Below are 25,806 nucleotides of genomic sequence, written 5' to 3' on the forward strand. Positions count from 1 at the left end.
CTCATTTATCCATATAAATTTAATCCCAAACTAACAAAATGTGTTGTTCTTTAGTTGATTCATCATGTCTGACCCTTCATGACCCCATCTGGGGTTTTCTTGGCAAAGATACCAGAGTGATTTGCAATTTCCTTCTCCAGTTCATTTCAGAGATATGAGGAAACTGAGGCAAACAGGGTTAAATGACTTGCTCAGGGAAACACAGCTAGTAAGTGTTTGAGACAAGATTTGAACTCAGGAAGAGGAGTCTTCCTGATTCCAGGCCCAGCATTCTCTCTTTTGAGACACCTAACTACCGAACAAATTTAATGTTAAAAAAAAAAAACATAACTCACAGATGCAATTAGAAACACATGAACAAAGCATCTGGCCGAAAACATAATATGGGTATAAAAGAGTTTAAGAATGTGAAAAATGTTAAAGTCTCTTTTATATGCAAGAATTATGCTTGTTTTTGTGAAATAGGCTAAGAGGTAATAAAATGCAAGAAACAAAAATAAAAACTGAAAGACAAAATGATGAAACAAAGATGCTCAAATTTCCAGAACAAAATTTGAAGGAAGAATATATACATATAGATAGATATGGATATAGATAGATAACTGTTTCTAAACTTTAAGATTCCACTGCATAGCTCTATTTGATAATCTGTATAGCCTTATTTGTTGTTATTGTTGTTGAGTTCAGTCCTGTGCAACTCTTCCTGACTGCACTTGGGAGTTTTCTTTGCAAAGATACTGGAGTAGTTTGCCATTTCCTTCTCTAGCTCATTTTACATAAGAGGAAACTGAGGAAAACAGGGTGAAGTGACTTGCCCAGTGTCACACAGCTAATGAGTGACTGAGACTGGATTTGAACTCAGGTCTTCCTGACTCCAGACCCAGCATTTTATCCATAGCATCTCCTAGCTGTACCAGTGTAGCCTGATAGAAGCTATTAAATGCATTGTTTCAGTTTTACCACTCATTCTAAAAACAAAGATGATTATTTAGTAACATTATTCCTTCTGAAATAATCTAATTCAAGAAGTGAAAACTAATGCATCAACTGATGCACCATCTAATGAGTTGCCTCCAGATATTCTTAAGTGTAGGCTGGGCATGGAGCTCATTCAGGGTTCTCCCAAGCTATGCATACTCTGTAAGGTTCTGCTTTGATAAAAAAGAAAAAAAGGCATTTCTCCATCAATAGACCATATCAGCTTTCCAAAGACTAGCCTATCTAAGTGCTTAAAGACTTATCATCATTTGGTTGACTACTGGGTTATAAATTCTTTGAATATGGAAATTCATGAAACAAGTAAAAATACAACATGGTCCTTGGTACTACACAGGCCACTTTTCCTTTTGAAATGACTGAAAGAGGGCACAAAGACAGACATATTTTCTAGATTATCCATGTCTTAGTTGTTGATATTTTAAGTATGATGGTGGTAGTGGATCTGGATGAAACTGTGCTCCTTGCTACACTTGGATCCTCATTCCCAATGTCATACAACCCCTTCCTCCTCCTTCTGCTTCTCCTCTTCTTCCTTCTCTGGTGCTCCATGTAACCAGGCATCCCATGACTGGCCAGCTGACTGAGGAGCAGATTGCAGGGCTCAATGGGGATCTTTTCCTTGTTTGATAAGGATGGAGATGGGACTACCACCACCAAGGAGTTGGGCACAGTGATGCGGTCCCTGGGTTAGAATGCAATTGAGACTGAGCTCCAAGATATGATCAGTGAGGTAGATGCAGATGGGAATGAAACCATTAACTTCCCTTAATTCAAGACTATGTTGGCAAGGAAAATGAAGGAAACCAACAGTAAGGAAAAAATCAGAGAGGCATTCTCTGTCATTGACAAGGATGGGAATGGCTATATCAGTGCTGTGGAACATCATCACATGATGACCAAACTTGGAAAGAAGCTAACTGAGATGGTGAATGAGATGATCCAAGAAGTGGACATAGATGGGCATGGCCAACTTAATGGTAAAGAATTTGTACAGATGATTACTGAAAAGAGAAGGCCCCAGGTGGCTGGTAATGCCCATTCTCCTTTGATCTCTTTCTTTTCTCTCAACACTCACTCAAATAATATGGTTCTAAGCCAACCCTGACTGGCTGAGAATGCAATATAAAGCAATGCAATATTTGTCCTCCTTCCCCCCCCATAAAAGTATGAAATTATTGTCCAGTGATCAACAAATGGATATTCTAGAAGAGGCATTAAATTATATTAATATTAATACTCTTTCTGTAGATGAAAGAAGACAAAATGAAACTAAACGGGGGTTGCTCACAGCTTACTATTTGGAGAGGCAAATGGAAGAGTTGGAAGAGTTGATATTTTTGTGCATCAAAATGCAAAAAATAATTTCATGCACAAATAATATCAATACTTTAATATCAATATTCCTCCAGCAATGTGGTATGGCTATGAGTCATAGTATTACAGAAAAAGTATGAACTTAGATAAGTCACTTAACCACTCTTAAGGTCCCAGTCTCTCATCTCTAAAATGGACTTGATTGCTAATTGGCCCTTTCAGTACCAAATTTATGATTCTGCTTTTCAATGCTAAAAAAAAGAATTTTTCTAAATTTTCAACACAAGGAAGAGAGGCAGTTGCTTGTGATGGATAGAACATTAAATCTGGAGTGTGGAGATGTGAGTCTTAAACTGCTTCAAGTAATTACAAGCTGTCTGATCATAGGCAAGGAAAGCACTTTGAGAAGTGACTCAAAGCCCCAGTTTCCTTCTCTCCAAAATAGGGACAAGACTGTCTAGTCTCTCTCATGAGGTTATTGCTGTGGGAAAAGTAATTCCTTTTCTTTGTTATTTTTTTAAAAACTGGTTCTCTCTATTTTACCAGAATGGGAGCACAGTGGTTACTCATGGGTTTGATATCTCTACTCATCAGCAATGGTAGCCTTTATCGGACCTGCACCAGTTTGTTCCTCTAGGCAACCTGAGGGCTAACCACACTGATGCCAAATTTTATGGGGACTCCTAATCAACTTACTGCAGTTCAGAATTCGCTCTGTCTTTGTCTACAGGGATTATAGGCATGTGCCACCATACCCTGCAATGACAGTAATGGTCAAACCTTAAAGTATTGTACATACATACAAGAGTTTTTCCCACTTCAATTTGCAGACAATGATCACTGAAAAGAAATAAAAGTAACCATTTGTTATGCATGGCGACCTCAGGACAAGGAAAAATCTAGCAACAAAAGAGCTCTAAGCCTTTCCTTCCAACGGTGAGAAAAGTACCCCCCTTTTCAATTAGCTTAGGTTCTTAAAACTGTGCTAAAAAGCCATACTCCAATGCTTCATCATGGCTTGGAAACGAACTTGGTGTCTCAAAAGTCATGCTTTTAGAGGAAAAACTCTGACTGGTCATAGCAAGTAAAAAGAGGTTCAAGTACAGGTCCAGAGATGAACTGTTTCCAGGGACTAGCCTATATAAGTCAACAAGAGTTTATCACCAAAAAGGCAGTCATTGTGACTGTTTCTTTTTTTGTCCAGTCACTTACCAAATTGTCATCTGAAGAATGGAAGATTATAAGCTTATAGGGTTTAGAGATGGAAGTTAGAGCATAGGTTCTCAAACTGGGGTGCATGGCCCTATTTCCAAAGGATCTGTAGATAGATTGCAGAGAGTCCATGTACTTGAATGGGAAAAAAATTATACCTTCATTTTCAGTAATGTTACTGAAATTTAGCATTTCCTTCAATTAGAAGCAGCAAGGTGGCATATTGGAGTAGCTAGATGGCTCAGTTGACCGAGTGCCTGGTATAAAGTCAGCAAAACTTGAGTCTAAATCCATCCTCAGATACTTACTAACTCTGTGGCCCTGGGAAAGTCACTTAATCCTGTTTGTCTCAGTTTTCCCATCTGTAAAATGAGCTGGAGAAGGAAATGGATCTTCACCAAGAAAATTCCAAGTGGGATCATGAAGAGTCAGATAAGACTGAAAAATGACTGAACAACGAAGTCATACAATGCATTTAATAAATGCTTGTCTATTGCCTGCCTGTTCATCCCTGAAAGAGCCCCTGTCATGTTCTCCCTCACCTCTTTCTCCTGGTGATCCTAGTTACCTTCAAGTTTTAGCTCAAGTATTAAGGCCCCTGCCCGACCCCTTCCTGTTTATGTTCCTCCAACTCCAATCTATGCCCTCCCAATGACTTTGTATAGATTTGTACCCACCCCACAACAGAATTTAAGATGAACTCCTCAAAATGACAGGATTGTTTTGTTATGTTTTTGTCTTTGTATATCCAACACCTAACAAAGTACCTATTAAATTTGGAGGAATGAAGGGAGTTCAGACCTGTAATTTCATTGGTTACAGAATCTCATAGAGCTGAAATACCCGTCAGAGATGCAGATTAGTAAATTGTCTATACTTTATCATCTTAGTTGGTAACAGACATGCAAAGTTAAAGACATCCGTCTCACAAATCAATATGTGACTTTTGACTCCAAGGTTAGCCCTCTACCCACTATCTCAGTTTATTTCTCTAAATACCACCTATTATTATACACTTCTAAAGGTCTATGATTTCATTAGTGTGTTTGTTCCCACCATTGATGATGATTACAGCCCCCTTGAGGCCTTAGATAGAATCATCATGATGGTAACTTTATAGAATTTAGGGATATGTCACCTTAGAGGAAGGAGCCCATAATCAGAAGTCTAGGTCTTGTGGGGTCAAAAAATCTTTTTTTAACTGATGACCAAACTTAGAGTGATAAACTTCTTCCAACTTAGCTGGGTCAAGGCTCAGACATCAGCATCACAGTCAACCTCTGGGCCCATTTTCAAAGCCATCCTGCTCAGTAGGTAGGGCCTATCAGAGCCCAAGTTCTAGAGACACAGCCTAAAAAAGCCTCTATGCCATGATGAGGCAGCAGAGCGGTATTGAATTGGAGGATCCAGTACAAAATGAATAAATGTTTTATGCCAGTTTTGATGCTGATGTTGATAAATTAATTAGTGTTTCTACTTATGGTAGTATGTTTTCTGGAAAAGAAATACTGTCTCTTGGCAGCATACAGTGTATTGTTTATATCCAGATTTATTGGAGAGGGCAGAAAGTCAACTTTCATAAAACAGAAACAATTAAGTAAACCCTTTAATTTATCTTAATGTTTAAAGCAAACCATTTGAAGATTTCAATTTATATGTTTGTCTCTTCCATGGTCTGAGCCTCCAAGCAGTTCATATAGTCCATGACCCTCAAAGATTTATTCAAAATGGGTTAGTTCTTTCAACATCAAGTGTTCAGGGTTTTTCTATGTTACATTAACAAAATGATTTTGGGGAGAAAAATTTGTAAATCCATCAATTTCTGGTTGTAGAAACCCTTAACTACAAAAAAGTTTTTTATTCCTTTATTTTAATCCATAAATTGAGAGCTCATGTGGGAAAAGAAAAAAAGAAAGAAAGAAAGAAAACCTTTTCACATATTTCAAACTCTACCACCTGGATCAGTAGGCTTTACCATTTTCAATCCATGACTGTGCTCTGAAATTCACAGCCCATAGAGAATCTCTCCCCTGAGCACATGCCAATGGGAGATTGGGCTGCATTTTCTACCACCATTTACTTTCCAATAGTGCTCAATAAAAAGTAATAGGGAAAAAAAGAAATGACCTGTTTTTCCTGAGAGGAAAGATTTTCCCTCATCTCATAGAGTCATTCATATTTCTTAGAGACATTCTAAGAAAACCACATCTCAGTGGAGTTTAAGTGCATTCAGTCTATATTTATAATGGTCACAATGTTGAGCCAAGTAAAATGGAAGGGAAATAAATGCAAAAACTAGAACCAGTCTAACCATAATAAATACTGAAAATTGATAAAATATCTGAGACATAAGATTTTGATCTAGAAGATACCTTCAAAATAAACTAACCCAAGTTTTAATGATTTAGTTAAGATCACATAAGCAGTAAGCAGCCAGCTGGAACTGGAATTCAGGTATTCTATTCTAGGACAGTGGTGTCAAAATTTAGGATCCCTGGCAGGGCAGAGTGACCTTAAAAACCATGTATTAACATTGTCTATGTTTCACTGTATTTTTATTTATTTTGTAAATATTTCCCAATTGCATTTTAATCTGGTTTGGAGCCATGCTTGAAAGTTGCTGGCCCCATGTTAGGCATGTCTGTTCTCAATTATAAAGCTACTCCTCATTCCATTAATTCAAGACTGCGTTCTAAATGCTCAACTACAGACTGCATCATCCCCAGCAACCTCTGCGTCCTGTTTTTGATGACTGAGTGTGAGAACCAGACAAAGATAGAGGGAACAAGAGGCAGGGAGGAAGAAAGAGTTTGTTTAAAATGCACAAGTTTTGAGAAGGACCTTTATGAGTCAAGTTTTGCAGTATATGCAGTATATAAAATAGACTGTAAACTGACAGGAAACACTATAATAAAAATGATCTTATTTTAAATCTTAGAAGACAAAAACTGAGATTTAACCAAAAAACTCACAACAGTTTATGTGAAAGCTAGAAAAGAAGAACATAAAGTCTCTTTCCACTCCAATCCATCCTCCTAAAGTTTAGGTCTGATCATATGTCTGTATGTCACACACACACACACACACACACACACACACACACACACACACACACACTCCTACCCCTGTTCAAATCCCAGTGGCTCCTATCATCTCCAGGATTAAATAAAAAGTGTTGTTTGGTCTTCAAAGCCTTTCATAACATGACCTCCTCCTATTTTCCTACACCTTACTCCCCAACAAGTTCTCTTTCATGCAGTGACACTGACCTCCTAGCTGTTTCACCAAAAAAAAGACATTCTATCTTTGAAGCTCCAGACATTTTCTCTGGCTGTCTCCCATGCCTGGAACAGTCTCCTTCTTCTACTCAATATACTGACCTGCCTGGCTTCCTTGAAATCCCAACTAAAATCCCATCTTTTACTTGAAGCCTTTCCCAATCCCTTTTAATTCTAGTGCCTTCCCTCTGTTAATTATTTCCTGTTTATCTTGTATGTAGCTTGCTTTGTCTATATTTGTTTGCATGCTATCTCCCCCATTAGACTGTAAGCTCCTTGAGGACAGCTACTGACTTTTGGCTTTTTTATATCCCCAGCGCTTAGCATAATGGCTGGTTCTTAACAGGAGCTTAATAAATGTACATTGCTTTATTTAATAGGAACAAATGTCAAGTCCTAAACTTGGGTTTAAAAATTCAGCTGGCTAGATCATATGAAAAAGATATGGGATTTTGGTGAATTCTAAACTAAACATGGATCCATATGATATGGATAAATGCTAGTAGAAAATACAAAAATACTAGTAAAAGAGTTAAGGTGCATTAACACATGGGAAGTGTCCAGAACAGGGCAAGTTTAATTCTACCCTCTTCTGCTCTGGTCAAATCAGGTCTAGAATATTGTCTATAGTTCTTTGATACACATTGTAGTAGGGGTGAAAATAAGGTAGAGTATGTCCAGTGATGAGCATCTGGATGTGTTTAGCTTAAAAAAGATACATGAACATGACTAAATGAGATGAACATGGTCAGATTTCAACTCAGACATAAACTTCTACATGTGGTCTTTCAGGATCTTCTCCCTGCCTCTCTCCCCTCCCATTTGTGTCTTCCCATACCCTGTGAAAAAGTTCCTTTATATTACTTAATATTTTTAATCTACTTATATATGTACCTGTTTGGCCCAATAGAGCAAATACCTAGAAACTAGGTGTCACAGGGGACAGAGTACTAGGTCTGGAGTCAGAAAGACCTGGGTCCTGAGTCCTGGCCTCGGACACTTACTACTTGTATGACCCTGGGTAAGTCACTTAATAACTATAAAATGGGAATTATAATAATAGCACCTACCACCCAGGGTTGTTGGGATGATCAGATGATATGTTTGTAAAGTACAATTGCTTGGTGTATTTTGTTTTGTTTTGTTTTTTTTAGTGAGGCATTTGGGGTTAAGTGACTTGCCCAGGGTCACACAGCTAGTAAGTGTTAAGTGTCTGAGGCCGGATTTGAACTCAGGTACTCCTGACTCCAGGGCCAGTACTCTATCCACTATGCCACCTAGCTGCCCCTATTGTTTTTTTTCTGTATTACATTGGAAATGAGTTTTGAAAAAAATTTTAATCTATTTGTTTTTCAGTCACATACAACTCTTCATGACTCTGTCTGGGGTTTTCTTGGCACAAATACTAGAGAGTTTTACCATTTCCTTCTCCAGCTCATTTTACAGATGAGGAAACTGAGGTAAACAGAGGTAAGTGACTTGCCCAGGGTCACACAGCTACTTAAGTGTCTGAGGCCAAATTTGAAGTCAGATCTTCCTAGCTCCAGGCCTAGTACTCTATCCACTGTGCCACCTAGTTACCCCTAAAAATCTATTAATTCCTGCTTATAAATACTCTAGCTTCAAAAGGTTTCTTTTTCCTCCTTTATTCCAAATCAAAAATGTAAGTTTCATTAGTACATGCATAATATGCCCAGCATATAGTAGGCTTTTAACAAATGCTTGTTCCTTTCCCCTTCCCTAATTGAGTATAAAGTCCTTTAAGACAGTGACTTGCATTTTTATCTTTGTAACCCTAGTGACTGGTATAGTGACTATTACAGTTCATAGTAAGCACTTAATAAATGTGCTTTTCAAAATACAAAATTAGTTTGTTGAGAATTTAAACTGTCTCTGACATTTTCTTTCTCAAAAATTATCATTCCATGATGATTTTTTCTTCTGTATTATATTTTCGTGGTAGTATTCCATTTCTTAGACCCCTTAGAAACACAGAGGAGAGCAGGATGGGTTGGAGTGGAAAGAGACTTCATCTTCTTATTTTCTATCTTTCACATAAACTGTTGTGATTTTTGAGGGGGGGGGCCAGAAATACTCTCAACCTGTTGGAGCTCTAAAGCTCCAAAGAAATGATTTGTCACAGATAATAGAGAAATGACAACAAATCTAGAACCCAGGTCTCTTGTCTTTAAGGGTAATAGGCTTGTACACTTTATTTAATATTTTTTACAATAAATTTCCAGAATCAACAAACAAAAGAATTCAATAAACTCTTTGAAGTTTATAGTGATATGCTTTGACCTAGGAAGAAAAACAACAAAATACAAAATGTCCACAAGCAAGTCCAACACTAAAGCGGTTCATAGCATAGCAACCTCATAGCAAAGACAGAAAGGGTAAGAGGGATCTAAGAAATGGAATACAACCAAGAAAATATCATCCAGAAGAAAATTATCATCATGGAATGATAATTCTTGAGAAAGAAAATGTCAGAGACAGTTAAGTTCTTAAGAAACTAATTTTGTACTTTCATAGTGAAACAGAAGGTTCTCTTGGCCAAAAATCATTCATTCCTCATTCAGTCATTTGTTCACCCTTTTTGTGCTTATTCCAAAAAAAAGATTTTTCCCTCCATTTCAAATTGTGTTCTTGTCACTCTAAATTTGTCATCTCCCCTAATCATTCATGAAATATGTGAACAGATCAACTCTATTTCCTTTGTAAATTCTTTATATTTTCTATTTGCATTATTTATAATTTCAATGAACACTTTTGTAGGGAAAAGCCAAGTTTATATCATAGTAGATAATATTTTACACATAAATTTGAAAGGATTAAGAGAATAATTCAATAAACTATATTCCATTGTGGTTATAATTAAAATGGATACTTAAATGAGACAAATCATTGGTACTAACCAAAAAAATGGAGACATTACTTATCAGTCATAAACTTTTAATTCAATATAGGCTTACCCTTTCCTTTAGCTAAAACAGGTACCAAGGAAAATCATTCTCTTGTTCCCATTTGTTTTTTTTATCCTCTGACAGGGCCACTTATTATATTTTGCCAACACTAGGTTAAAATTAAACTATGTGAATACATAAAGGATGATAATATTATGATAAACCAGTTACTCTGCTTCAATAAATTATAACATAAAGTTTTCATTTACTATGTATTCCAAAAGAAGTTTTCCTTACTGTGATAGATATCTATCTACCTATATATGCGTATGTATATACTTTCAGTCTTAAAATGTGACCATCATAAAAATCAGAGACCTATTTCTTTCCAAAAGAGATTGTGATGATGTAGTGTCTTACTCCTAACTTAACAGGAGTGAGAAAAAGGAAAATTTTTACTTTAAGGAAAATAAATGGACTCTCAGGTATCCATTTACAGGATTGCTATTTCCTTGGAAGAAGAAAGTTTAGCCCAATGTGAATAAACTCCTAGCAATTACTGTTACGCCACAGAGTGGCCAGATACCGATTATATATGCTCAGGAATGTTCAATAATGACAATTTAGTAAAATAGAGTTTGTTGTTCAGTTGTATCTGTCTCTTTGTGACACCCATTTGGAATTTTGTTGGTAAAGAGTGTTTTGTCATTTCCTTCTCCAGCTCATTTTATAAATGAGGAAACAGGAAAACAGGGTCAAGTGACTTGACCAGGATCACACAGCTAAGTCAGTGTCTGAGGTCAGATTTGAACTCAGGAAGATGAGTCTTCCTGATTCCAAGACCCCACTTTGCCACCTAGCTGCCCCAATTAAATAGATTAATAATTTCTAAATCAAAGTAAAGTGTGACAATAACATAATAGAACTACTTAGCCTAAGATGTTAAATGTATAGTATGTATATATTATATGTAACATGTGATATACATTTATTGTGCTATTCAATTTATAAGCATACATTAAATACTTACTTGCCAGGCATCCTGCTGGGGATACAAATATTTGCATGCTATCCCCCCATTGGGCTAAGACCATCTTGAGAGCAGAGACTATTTTGGGTTGTTTTGTTTTATGTGGAAGTGGGTTGGGGGAAGGCTTTCTTTGTAACCTCAGAACCTAGAACATAGTAAGCACTTGCTTGTTTACTTAATTTGACTTGGTTGAATTATTGGAGTCCCACAGAGAAAGCTGAGGAATGAAAAAAGAACACTTATTGGGCTTGGATTCAAATTCTGCCTTCAACATTGACTAGAAGGAATGCTTGGTCAAAATCTTGCAGTTTCTTATAATATGTACAAATAAATATATGCATGAAAGCATATTTATTCATTTACTAGTTTATTTATTTACTAGTTGCCAAATATCATGTGTAATAGTATACAAAGACTAAAGAGATATGATGACAATGGATTGGGTGCTTGACTTGGAGTCAGGGAAATCTGAGTTCAAATTCTGCCTCAGAGATTTACTAGCTGTGTTACCGTTGGCAAATCACTTAACCCTGTTTCTCTCAGTTTCCTCAACCATAAAATGAGCTGGAGAAGGAAATAGCACACCACTCCAGTATCTTTGCCAAGAAAACTCCATAAAGGGTCACATAAAGTCAGACACAACTAAAAAACCTGAGCCAGAATTTAATGACAACCCTGGGCAAGTCACAACTTCTCTAAGCCTCAGTTTCCTCATCTGCAAAATGGAGATAATAATAGTGTCTACCTTACAAAATTGTCATAAGGATAAACTAACACATGTAAAGCGCTTTGTAAATCTTAGAATGCTATTTAAGTGCTAATTATTGTAATATGGAAAAGCAATCCAGTCTTTCAAATAACTCTGAAGAGCACTATGATTCCACAAAAGAAGAATTAAAACATTATCAGAGTATCACTGAGAAGCAACATCAACCAAAAATAATCAACAACATACTATTGCAATCACCCTGAGGGAGAATTCAATGATCTCAGTAATATCTTGCAAATGTCCTAGAAGATGCAGTAAGAAGAGAGAACAACCCAATAGGCAGCACTATAGAGTTGAGTAACTAAATTTTAAGGAAGCCAATATATCCTTAAAATGCATTTTACTTCATAGAATAGCTGTGCTGCCTTTTTTTAAAATGCTGTTTACAAATAAAATTGTACTTTTCCTAAATTAACTTATCCTGTAATTTAATTGTATAATTTTTTTAATCCCTCACTCTTGGTATTCATTCAACTCACACACACACACACACACACACACACACACACACACACACACAAGATTCATTTCAGTCAGGATTTTCAAACCTGCTTCACTTGTGATGTGGCTTTAGATATTTATTGTGTAGTCAACAGAAATGGAAGAGCTTCCTAGATGAATTTCATTTAAATTTTTTAATTGATAATTCATTAGTGATATTGAGATATAATTCTCCTTCCCGGGTTTAGATATTAGGATTGTATTTCTCTCATAAAAGGAAGCTGGTAGAGCAAAGGAGTGTAATTTATAATTAAAATGATGGTTTGTGAGCACCTGGAAAGTGAAACAGTAATCACTATAAGCCTGCATGAATTACTCAGAAACAAAGCATGCCATACTAAACCTAACTTCTTATTTTGGCAGGGTTGCCAAAGTAGATCGGTAGAATGCTAAAGATGTAGTAGCATATCTAAATGTTAGTATGCCATCTTCTGATATTTCTTATTATATCCTTGTGAGAAAAAGAAGAGATGTGGGTTGTATTAGGGTAGTTAGGTAGATTATTTTCATTAATGTGGCAATGTCAACATGAAATAAGAATGCCACAGAGTTCTGTCCTTGGCCAATTCTCTTCAAAATGTTTATTATTGACTTGGATAAAAACATATATTGCATACTTATCAAGTTTCAATGGGAAATTAGGTGGCACAGTGGATAGAGTACCAGACTTGGAGTCAGGAACTTGTGCGAAAGACCTATCATTTTATTGGATTAAAGCCCTATGAGTCATCTCTCACTGTGACATGGTAACCAAAAAAAGTATGTGATATTAGGTTTTATTAATAGTTGCAGAGTATTCAAAATAAGAAAAGAGATAATCTCACTTAGAGAAAACTAACAACCAGAATGGCAAGAAAACTAGAAACCATACTATAGAAGGCTCAGTTCAAGAAAATAGGGATATTTAGCTTGGAGAAAGATGTTTAACAAAAGACATAATAATGCTTTTCATATATTTAAAGTTCTGTAATGTGCAAGAAAATTATAAACATTTTACATGGTCCAAGGGGGCAAAACTAAGGCCAGTGATTGGTAGGTGTTATAGAACAGCAAATTTCAGCTAGATGTAAAGAAAAACTTCCTGATAATTAGAGCTATCCCAAAGTAAAATGGGTTGTTTTAGAAAATAGTGAGTTCTCCATCAACAGAAATATTTAATTAGCTAGTTAATTAACTAATTGGTGAGAAACATTTAGTCTACTGTGTGCCAGTAAGGCTGAATGCTGTATGCTGGTAATATAAATAAAAAATGAGATGGTCCCTGACCTCAAGACACAAATTTTAATGGATGGAACAACACACCTAGGAGAGTAGTGGCCAAGGATGGGAATTCAAGTATGAGAAGTCATGGGGATGCTGAGTGGAGCCAGAAAATGATTGTCATACTTTTTTCCAAAAACAATGGTACTAGGAGTGGAAAAAAAAAGAAACAATGGTACTATTTATCTGATTACCATTCCCAGAGCAAGATGTGAAAAACTTTGGCAGAGGCAGCAGTATATGTTTTGTAGCAGGGTAGACAATGAGTATGTCTAAGGTACCATGGCTTTAGATATATGGCCTGGTCTCACAAGGAAAAATCATTCACTCCATTATATAAGGAGAGGTATGTGTACATACACATCTTTCAGGCACACTATTATATCATTAGCCTCTCCTTGACAGTCTTGGAGACTTTCTTATCAATAGTTTCCCAAGGAAGGATAGGTGGAGTGTAGGATCCAAGACATGCAGAACAGAATATCCAAATAGGGAAGAGATCTTTGGGCTGCCCTTAAAGTACATTCAGGGTATCCTAATCAAGCATGGGGAAGTACTGCAACCTTTTGACCAATCAGTTTCCTGCCCACGTACCCCCTATACCTTTGATTCACATTAGCACAGACAAAGAAGGCTTTCTGCTAGGTATGCTCATATGTATAAATATCAGGAAAGGTTGGGGGGAAATTTGATGGAAATTCACATAACATCCACCGGCCATCCAGGACATTGACTCCCTGCATGTAAGCCTCCTTTAAATAAATTCTATCTTTCACTTTGGAGCTGTCTTTCTTATTGAGTTTTTATCTTGGGGGAATGGGGCATTATACATCCAAACCCATGCTCATACCCAACAAAGTTACACAATGTACAAGATTGGAGAAGATGCAAAACATGGTCTGGAGTAGGCTAGATACAATGGATTAAGTGAGTTTTCCCTCATTCACCAAGCTAAAAAAGGTCTCCCCCAAGGCAGAGTTCCAAAGTTGAATGGATGCCCCTGAATGGGGGATAATGAATTAACCCCCAAGGAGGTGGGAACAAAAGGAAGGGTGAGTATAATTTATCAGAAATATTTTAAAGAGGATTCCTGCTAATCTGTGGGCTGGATTAACTGACCTCTGAGATCCATTACAATGCTAAAATTCTGTTATTCCATGTTTCTGAACTGTAAAGCTATGTTTTCTCATTAGTTTATTTTAGAAAGTATCATCTTTTAGGGGCAGCTAGGTAGCACAGTGGATAGAGCACCGGCCCTGGAGTCAGGAGTACCTGGGTTAAAATCCAGCCTCAGATGCTTACTAGCTGTGTGACCCTGGGCAAGTCACTTAACCCCAACTGCCTCACTAAAAATAAAAAATAAAAAGAAAGTATCATCTTTGAAAATACTATATATTTATGGGGGTATTTCTTTGTGCTATGAATTCTTATCAAATAGGAAAATTCCCAAACCTTGAACTATAGTTCAAACCCTCTCCCTGAAAAAAATTACTATAAAGACTGCCAACAAGTAGAAAAACAATCTTTATTTCTTTTTTTCCTAATTGTCTCTACCTGCTCTCTAATCCAAATAATGAAAAGGAAACTAGAAAAAAGACTGCTATGATATAGCAAGATCTAAATAATCCACTAAATGGATTCTCTTAAATAACAACTAAATATAATAATTAGAGATCAAACAAAACATATGTGTATTTTTACAGGCAAAAGCTGACATAAACATGCCATTTTCTCTAGTAAAAACTCAAAAGAAAAAGATGACACTGATATGTGTATGTATGTGGATATAAATATATAAATATATATATATATGAAATAAACACACACAACATACACCTACAAATGGACACACTAATTTTTTCATTTAAATAGAATTTTATTTTTCAAAATATATGTAAAAACAAATTTTAACATCAATTTTTTTAAAACTTTGTGTTCCAACTTCTCTTCCTTCCTCCATTTCCACCCCCCCCCACAAGAACTCAAGCAATTCAAAATAAGTTATACAGATACACTAATTTTTAAGACATTTTCTTTCTTCCTGGAGGAGGGCAAGATAAAGGATAGATTATCCCTTCTGGTTTTTCCAGCAAATTAAGGTCTTATTCTTCTTGCTGTATATTGTCTGGGCTGTCATTCTGTCTCAAATCTTAGGGTTACAACCTGAGGTTAAAAAGCAAAAGAGCAGAGAAATGCTAAGGCTTTAATCGGTTGGTTGGTGTTTATCCTTTGTTCTCGAAGAGGACCATGACATCAGGGTGATATCATGATTTACACTGAATTGGATTTAAGTGAGGGAGAGCTGCACAAGGTCACCAACCTCACTCTCTCCTCCAGAGCCACCTGGGTCCAGTGGCAAGATATCTATCAGGATGACTGGAGATGACCCCAGTGTTTTAAGGCAATTGGGGTTGTAACTTGCTTAACACAGCTAGTAAGTTTCTGGGGTGAAATTTGAACTCAGGTCCTCCCAACTTCAGGGCCAGTGATCTATCCACTGCAACACCTAGCTGCCCTAAAGTCAAATCACTTAACTATGATTGCCTCAAATACTAGAAGCCATCTCCAGTCAACCTGACATATATCTTGCCACTGAACCCAGTTGGCTCTGGAGGAGGGAGTAAAGCTAGTGACTTTGCACAGTCCTCCCTCACTAAATCCAATTCACTGCAAGTCATGACATCACCTACCCGATGTCAAGGACAAATAACAATAAGGCTTTAATTAGCACAGGTGTAAAGCCAAAGAGGAGAGGATGGAGCTGAAAACACACCTTGAGCCACATGTCAGTCTCCCATTGGAGAGTATGCTAAGCTGACTTACCTGTGGCAAATAAGAACAATGTTGGCATTGTCAATAACTCCCCGTAACAAAGACTAAATCACATATTGATTAAGGTTATTTCAACCTCTTGGAAATTTCAGACTTTAAAAGAACTTTGTAGTGCCTTGGTATTTTTTTTCTCAGAGAAGCAGCATGGAGTCCTACAGACTGCAGCCATGTTTGGAATCAGCAGACATTGAAATCAACCAAGATCTAGATTCATATTCTACCTCTAACACTTAGTAGGTGTCTAACCACAGGGTAACTTGAGGACAATGAAGTTCATCAGTTTTCTCATCTGTTTTGTTGATGGTTTGGTTGGGGATGGTAGCCTTGATTTACTTCAGTGCAGGGAATTCCCTGCATGGAAATTCCCTCCAATGTCCCTTAGCAATGTTTATGATTTATAGTCACAGAAGTCACTGCACCACTAAAAATGTTTAACTGAAAGTTAAGTGACTTGCCCAGGGTCATTCAGCTGGTAAAGGTGAGAGGAAGAACCTGAAAAGGGCTTCTTGACTCCAAAGCTAAATATACTGCTTCCTCATCTGTAGCTGGGAGGGCTAGATTACTGAATGCATATGAAGTACAATGCATTTCTTTAAGACTCAAAAGCTACTCTTGAAAAATATTTGGACTTGCAATATTTTTTTTAAAATATTTGGACCTGTAATGAAAGAGTTAAAATATGATCTAAGACCATCTTTTGTGTATAGACAAAATACCACAACTACTTTGAATATTTTATCATTCTATTTCCCATCTCAAAAAAAAAAGAGCTGGAGAGACAGATTTGTCTTAAGGATGAGGAAAACACATTTTCTACTTATAGAAAACACATTCTTGCAACTTCTAAAAGTTGATCAATTGCCATGCATAGATCACCCTCACATCTGACAGATAATGCATATTTTAACACATTTGAATCATACTACCCTGATTAGGATTGAAAATTTCCAAACCATATCCTCTTATTTCAAGATTTTTTCAATGTAAATATTCCTCTTAACATTTAGCTATCCTAACATGAGGTATTATAGAAATGCTTACACCACGAAGTTTTGTTTTGTTTTGTTTTGCCTAGTTCTTAACTGAATTAACACAAGCATATGCTTTGCCACATCTTTTGCTCCATTCTACTCATTTTAATCAGTAGCTAATGCTTCAGAGAAAAGTACAGAGAGGGGATTACACCATGCAACTATAAATTATGTAAAATTTTTAACACCTTGATTACTGAGCATTCAGAATCCTAGCTCCCTCAACTTCTTCCTCCACTGCAGGAAACTCAGAAACCTAAGTTCAGACCTCCAAACATCAGTACTGTGGAAAAAGAGCTAAAGATCTGAATTGACAAGAATTCAAATAAGAAAGTAGGATTGATTCACCTAATGTGGGATAGAGAAATCATTTGTTCTTTGGAGAGACTTAATGCTTTGAAGACTCGTATTATTGTGAGTAATCCCTTTATCAATAGAGATCACAACCCTCTACACATTATAAATCACCTTTTTGTGTCATGAACCCCTTGGGCAATCTGGTGAAGCCTATGGCCCTCTTCTCTGAATAATGGTTTGTTACCATAAAAAATGGTTTCCTTAATAACGGAAGGAAATGTTATATTTCAGTTATAGACTAGTGAAAATAAGGATAGAATTTTTTCCCCACAAATGTTCACAGACTCCTTGAAATCTATTCATAGAGCTGATTTGAGTCTTTGGACCTCAGGTTAAGAACCTTTGATATGGATAATCTTTGTGAATTTAGTTGTTGTTCAGCTGTTTTTCACGTCCAACTCTTCATGACTTCATTTGGGATTTTCTTGGCAAAGATTTTGGGGTAGTTTGCCATTTCCTTCTCCAGCTCATTTTACAGATAAGGAACTGAGGTAAATAGGGTTAAACAACATACCTAGGGCCATATAGCTAGTGAGTCTGAGGTCATATTTAAACCCTGAATTTCCTGACTTCAGGCCTGGTGCTTTATCCTCTGGTACCACCTAACTGGTTCTTGTGAATTATAATAGTCCCCAAATTCAAGACCTGGTTCTGTTCCTCTAAAACTAGTCCTTAAACAGATCTGTACCCCTATACTGGAATCCTTTCCAATTTGGTAAAAACTGCCAATGCTTTTATTCTTCTAGCATGGCCTTCAGGAGTCCAAGATCACCTCAAGGACTATACTATGATAACTAAGAATTATAAACATCAGTACTACCAACACTAAGAACTACAGTAACCAAAGCAAAGAAAAAAGAAAGAAAAGAGCAAGGGAAGCCTGAAGAATACAAGAAAAAGCAAAAAGAAAAGAAGCCAGAAGTCAGTGATGAGCAGAAGGAATAATATAGAGATAATGAGAAACAACATCTGTGACAGATGGGAAGAGAACAGAAGCAAGAAAAAGGAATCATCCAGAAGAAGCAGAATGTATGAACAGAAAAGGGAGGGGGAGGGACAGAATTTAGAAGAGGAATCAGCAAATCCCATCTTCTGACAGACTGTTTAATGGAAAGAATATCATGTAAAGATGTGCCAAACAGTATAGCTCTTTAGCTGGTAGGAGACATTTCCTACTACTATGGGAATTTTAAAATTTCTTTTAATTAATTTTTATCATTGAAAGCTCAGGGCCATTCCTCCTATAACTTTAGGTTAACTAAAAGCCTGTCTTTTGTTAATATTAACCTCACCTGACCAAAACCTGATTCATGGAATAATAGTGTTAAGGGAAAACATTTGACATTCTGGAGATAAGAAAGCAAGTGAGAGAAAGAAGGGAATACAGTATCTTAAAAAAAAAAACAAACACCATTTTTTGTGGAAGAATTTTCCTGATACCAAGTCTTCATGACATGTATTCCCTTCCTCTCAATTATTGGTTTTGTTAAGTATAGGATTTTGAAAACTACATGTTTAATCTTCAACCTGATTTAGTTTACCTATAATGTCTGTTTAATTAGGTTTGTTTCCTTAGGGGACGTATGAGATTATTGACTCTGCTTAACTAAGTTAGTTCAACTTTTATGACATTGAAGGAAACATGGGATTATGAATTTTTATGTAGCCTAAAAGAATTTACAAGATTGCAAAATATAAAAGAATTAGTTCTCTGTGTCTCTGACATAATTTTCTCTATAAAAGCTTGTTATAAAATCCTAATCCAATAACACTACACAGGTAACTTCACTGGGACTCAGTTTTCCCATCTTCAAACAGGGGACAATACTTGCACCAAGCCATCTCACAAAGTTACTGTAAGTAAAACATTTTCTAGATCTAAAGCATTACATTGATGTGCTGTGATTTTTCATATCACTACCATCATGAAGGTAAGATGAGCCATAATACACTATTGACACATACATAAGCATTGAAACAGAGCCATATTAAAATTCCCATAGAGAAAAATTAGAAGGAGGAAGAGTAGGAGGAAAGTGAAAGGATTAATAATTTATATAACCCCTAGTATGTGATAGGCACTAACTTAAGAGCTTTTACAAATGCTATCTCAGTTGATCCTCACAACAACTCTATGATGTAGGTATAATTATTATCATCCACATTTTATAGATAAGGAAACTGAGGCAAGCAGGGTTAAGTGACTTGCCCAGGGTCACATAGCTAGTAAGTGTCTGAAGCCAAATTTGAACTCAGGTCTTCCTGACTCATAGCCCAGGGATCTATTGACTACAACACCAGCTGCCTTTAAGAGGTGCTGGTAAGAGAACTGGTTCCAGAGTCCAAAGAGTTGGGTTCAAATGCCAGTTCGGATAATTACTACCTGTGTGGCCTTTGGCAAGTTATTTAATACCCTGACCTCAATTTCTTTATCTGCAAGATAGGGTGGTACAATTAAATTTAAAACTTAATACATATATATGTACATAACACATATATATAATATTTGTATGTAAACTGTGTATATATTTCCACAGCAAGAGCTTATTGTTAAATATTTACTAGCACACCAATAAGCTGATCCCAAAGACCCAGGTTAAATATACCCATCAGTATTTAAAAATAATTCATGTATAAGGGGCAGGGGGAGAAGACATCATTACACAAACTAGGAAGATGGAAATAATAATAATAATTTTATTAGAGGGCTCATTTCTGAACAGTCTATCCACTGGACAACTTTATAATATTGATAAACAACAATCTCCTCTATAACTTACTAGGCAAACAGTCATCCTACCACTGCTTGAAGATCTCCAGGAAGAATCTGCCTTAGGAAGCAGACTGTTCCATTTTTGAATGATTCTCTAATTGTTAGGAAGTTTCCTTTGCATTAAACTTATATTTTTCTCTTTAGGATTTCCACTACTAGTTCCTACTGCTGGACTCAAGAATAATATGCCAAATGTGGTATATGGAACAGAACAGAACACTCCAGATGTGATCTGACAAGGACAAAATACAGCAGAATTAATGAAGTATAAAATTATATTTGCTTTCTTGGCTATCATATCATACTGTTGACTCATATTGAGCCTGCCATCAACTAAAACCTCTGGATCTTTTTCAGAAAAACTGTGGTCTAGTTATGCCTCCCCCATCTTGTACTTGAGAAGCCAAATTTTTTTTAGCCCTAGTGTCAGACTTTATATATATATATATATATATATATATATATATATATATATATATATATATATATATATATATATATATATATATATATATATATATCCCTATTAAATTTCATCTAGTCAATCCAGCCCAATGTTCTAGGCTGTTGAGAATTTTTTTATTCTGTTATCCAGTATGTTCACTTTCCCTGACAACTTCCTGTCACCTGCAACACACATGTACAGAATTGTGAAAACCTAAAAACCAAATAATGGATTACAATTTGATGGATGTGAAACATTATAAATAAAGCATACTTGACAGTCATTACTTGTAGATAGTCTCTCCCTCCCTTGGGATCCATAACACTATATTTTCATGATCTCCTTTTATTTCTCTTGCTGTTCTTTATGGCTCCAAAACTGCTTCATCCTCTTCAGTCAATCAGCAAGCATTTATTAAGCACCTCCTATGTTCCAGACACTGGATAGTCTCCCCACCTTCTGTCCTTGACCCACTTCTGTACTCTCTATATACTCCCTCCTATGATGATCTCATCTATTCTCATTGTTTAGATGCAGATGATTCCGAGGTTTATATTTTTATACCTAACCTTTTTCCAAATGTCTAGTCCCATATTTAAATGTCTGGTAAATGTTTTTGTGACTCAGGTATTCTTAACTTAGGATCCATGACCTTATTTGGTATGGGTTTTTTAATTAATATTTTGATAGCTATATTTCAATATACTTTATTCTTTATAATCCATTGTATTTTACTTTTTGTATTTAAAAATATTTTTCTAAGGAGGGGCCCATAGGCCTCAGTAGACTGCCAGAAGAGTCCATGACACAAAAAATTTAAGAACCTTGCCATCTTTGAATATCCTGTCAGTTCCTTCAATTTTAAAAGTCTAGGGGGAAGGTAGGTATTGCCGTGGATAAAGCACTGGCCCTAGATTCAGGAAGGCCTGAGTTCAAATGTGACCTCAGACACTTGACACTTACTAGCTGTATGACCCTGGGCAAGTCACTTAACCTTCATTGCCCCATAAAAAATAGAAAAATTAAAAAAAAAATTAAAGTCCAAAACTAAAGTCATTATCACCACCCTTGCCAAATATTTTTTTTCATTTTCTTATGGGACATTTTCCTGTTCTCCAAGGCTTATAGGCTTATAACCTTGTGTAATAATACGTTTTGTTACCTTAATAAGAACTTATTCCATTTTATTTTAATCTTCCACTTTGTGATTGAGCTGTTTTGAGTGGTGTTCTAGTAGAGCTGTTTTGAGTTAGTTGTTTTTCCATAACATAAGTATTTATTGTAATATGATGTCATAAACATGTGTGTATCTTAAACAACTGATAAACATATACAGACCCTCTGATTAAATAGACCACTAAAGAAAAAAAATATGATCAACTTTGTCAGTAATTTGGAAGTAAATTAGCAATCAAATTATGTGATAAATAACTTTAGCAAAAAAGCATAAAAATCCACCTGGGGCTCTAGCCATTAGCCTGTTCCTAAATTGGATTAGAGGTGGTTCCTGTTTTCTTCATTCTTGAGACTTTGAGCAATGAATGGTTCATTGAGATTTTGGAATCTTGCATGAAGACCACTAGAGGGAGACACACAGTCTCTGGCTAGGCAGAGAGGAAACGTCATATAGTCTGGTAAGAAGCTTATCAGAAACACTAAAATGTCAGGGTGCTATTTGGTTTTTATAGGCTATTGTTTGGACACTTTGATTTATATAAAATTTGATTGCATGCATTGAGAAGTGTAGCTCTAATTAGGATTTCTTTCACACTAGATGTGTACTAGTTAGCATATCATATTGACACCTTGGAGTCATCTTTGATATTTCCTTTCTACCTCACCACAACTTCTAACAGATAATCACTAAGTCCTGACAATTCTACCTCCAAAGCATCTCTTGCCTTCATCCCCTCCTTCCCATTTTTATGGCAATCATCCTAGAAAGTCAGGTCCAAGTCCCTTTTCACCTAAAATATTATATTAGGCTTCTAATTAGCATACCCAATTCCAGGTTATCCCCTCTTCAAGGCAAGTCAAATCATCAAGCATTTACTAAGATTTTACTATGTACCAGGGGCAACCAGGGGGCACAGCGGATAGAGCACTGGCCCTGGAGTTGGGAGGACTTCAGTTCAAATCTCACCTCAGACAGTTACTAGCTGTGTGGCCCTGGGAAAGTCACTCAACATCGATTGCCTTAAAAAACATCTGGGGCCATCTTCAGTTGTCCTGAAATATATCTTGCCACTAGACCTAAATGGTTCTGGAGGAGAGAATGAGGTTGGTGACCTTGCATAGCCCTCCCTCACTTAAATCTGATTCATTGCAAGTCATGACAAGTCATATCCAGATGTCATGGTCCTCTTTGAGAATGAAGGACAAACAACAACTAAACACCAGACACTGTGCTAAACTTGGGGAATATAAATACAAGCAAAAAAGAAAGCTAGTTCCTGCCCTCAAGGAATTTATATTCTAATGGGAGGGAATAACCCATAAAAGGGAGATTAAAAGTTCATTTGGGTAAGAGAAATCCACTCAGGTGCATAGTGGTGAAGTCCAAGGAGTGAAGCATAGTTAGTCTAGGATATGAATCAAAATGGAAGTTTTAAAAGCAACTCACAAAGGAAAAGGGGGACAGCAGGAGCAAAGGGAGAAAGCAACTCATCTTAGACCTAGATTGAGTACTCTTCCTAATGTACTGTAAGATGAGGGAGGCAAACTAGGTAGCTTTTCATCTGAAAAAGATTTGAGAATTTTGGTAGATAACAAAATCAATAGGTATCAACAGAGTGAGGTCAGGTAGCCAATCTAATGCAATCTTTGGTTACTTTAAGAAATCCATAGTGTTCAGAATGAGAGAGGATACAATCCATCTTTTTTTTATTCTATTTTGGTTGTTGTTTTCATAAGATTTTTAATTCCAAATTTTTCTCCCTCCCTTTCCTCCCCTCTCCCTAAGACAGAAAGCAATATGATATAGATTATATATGTACAATCATATTTAACATATTTCTTGTACTTGTAAAGTTTATTTTAACCCATCTAAGACTTTACATTTTTCCTCATTAAATTTCATTTTATTCATCTTATTTGGTGCCATATCTTTTTTTTTTTTTTTAGTGAGGCAATTGGGGTTAAGTGACTTGCCCACGGTCACACAGCTAGTAAGTGTGTCAAGTGTCTGAGGCTGGATTTGAACTCAGGTATTCCTGACTCCAGGGCTGGTGCTCTATCCACTGCGCCACCTAGCTGCCCCTTTGGTGCCATTTCTTAACCTGTCAGATCATGAATCTAATACATTAGCTTTCCCTCCAAGCTTTCTGTCAATCTGTGAATATGATAAGCGTGTCATCTATACCTTTCTCAAAGCTTTGCTAAAAATGTTAAGTGAGCAGAGGAGCAACCATTGAATTCTGAGGCACTCCAGTCATTAGTGACTATTACTGGAGTCTAATTGTTCAGTATGTCCTGAATCTACCTAATTATAGCATCATCTAATTCCTAATAACAACATGAGAGGCTTTGTCAAGCAATAAGAGGAACTAATAAACTACTGCTGTAAACACCAGGGAATTCAGAATCACAGGGTCTGGGTTCATATCCCAGTTCTCCTGTTTGTTAGTTCTTACTGGCTCCAACTTCGATAAATATAACTTCCAGGCACATGGAAGAATTTGAACATTTCACGATGTGAGCATTAGATCCAGCTTTATTCAACCTGTGGTGCACAACCTACTGAGGGAGAAGCTAGAGCACCTACTAAATCCAAGTGAAATGGGGTCATCCTTATAAAGACCCATATAATAACAGTGAATACCATTCCTAAGCATTGGTCCCCTTTGTCTCTAACCCAACCTCAAAGATCAAATTCCTTTACAAAGAAACAGCTAACCTTAAGTTTAAACTTCCCAATGGACAGACATGAGCATGCAAAGACAATCAGCATATACTGTTTACCTAGAGCCTTGTCAGTCAACAAGCATTAATGAAGCACTTACCATGTGCTAGTCAAATTACTAAGAGCTGAGAATTCAATTACAAGTAGAAAGAGAATCCCAGTCCCTAAAGATCTTGATATTCTAATAGAGGAAGACAACATATAAAAAGAAGCTAAAAGGGGGAGGTGGGTAAAGATACCCAGTGAAATGTCATGGTCAAGAAAGTTTAGAGCAAAGTTTCTTAAACTATGGGTCAGGACCCCATACGGGGGTCATGTAACTGAATGTGGGGGGTCATGAAAATTTTGGCAACAGTAAAAGGTTATGTATACCTATTTTGCCATGTAAAAATTTCTCTGGGGAAAAGGGGTAGAGAGTGGAAAAAGTTTAAGAAGCCCTGGTCTAGAGTACAACCTGGAGAGGAATAAATCCTCTGGCCTGGGGGCCCTCAAAATGTGCTTAGTATTAATGAGGTAAAAAAAAGTTAATGCTGTTGACAAAAGGAAATTAAGAGATTTTGAGTATGAAGATTATGTGGGGAGTGTCTTAACCTTAGAAGCAATAATTTATTTTGGAGTAAATTGTATATGCTGTGGAGATCATGTACATACAGCTGTACTATGGATAGTATAGATAATTTTAGTATATGTAGAATGATTTTAAAGAATCATAATAAAGATTAAAATCTTAATTGTAAAGACTTTTAAAGATTTTATAGAATGATTTTTAAATCATTCCGACATAAGAAACTTTCTTTTAAAAAATTACCAAGATAACTCTGAGGGTCAATATACTATGCCATCTACATCTCCATTCACCTATAAACACACCATGTTTATTAATGTGTATAGAGATGATTTTAAATCATCAAGAAAGCTTGTGCTCAGAGGCATATAAATTCATCACAATAAGACAAATGAATAATACTTTCTAATCAATATTTATATTTAAAATAAAAAAAAAGAAAATGTTTGCTTAAAGTTAAGTTAACCTTGGGGCAGATAGGTGGTGCAGTGGATAAAGCACCAGCCCTGGATTCAGGAGGACCTGAGTTCAAATCTAGCCTCAGATACTTGACACTTACTAGCTGTGTGACCCTGGGCCAGTCACTTAACCCTCATTGCCCTGCAAAAAAAAAAGTTAACCTTGAATTAACTT

The 25,806-nt window shown here is 36.3% G+C and overlaps 1 protein-coding gene and 1 pseudogene across 5 annotated transcripts in view; one reads left to right on the forward strand and one right to left on the reverse strand.

The window, feature by feature from the left end:
• MCTP1 (multiple C2 and transmembrane domain containing 1) overlaps window positions 1-25,806 on the reverse strand; it is a 793,635-nt gene that overhangs the window by 759,410 nt on the left and 8,419 nt on the right. The gene's annotated exons all lie outside the window — the stretch shown is intronic.
• LOC122737188 lies at window positions 1,564-20,498 on the forward strand (annotated as a pseudogene).

The sequence above is a fragment of the Dromiciops gliroides genome, chromosome 1 (assembly GCF_019393635.1).
Source record: "Dromiciops gliroides isolate mDroGli1 chromosome 1, mDroGli1.pri, whole genome shotgun sequence".
Lineage (NCBI taxonomy): Eukaryota > Metazoa > Chordata > Mammalia > Microbiotheria > Microbiotheriidae > Dromiciops > Dromiciops gliroides.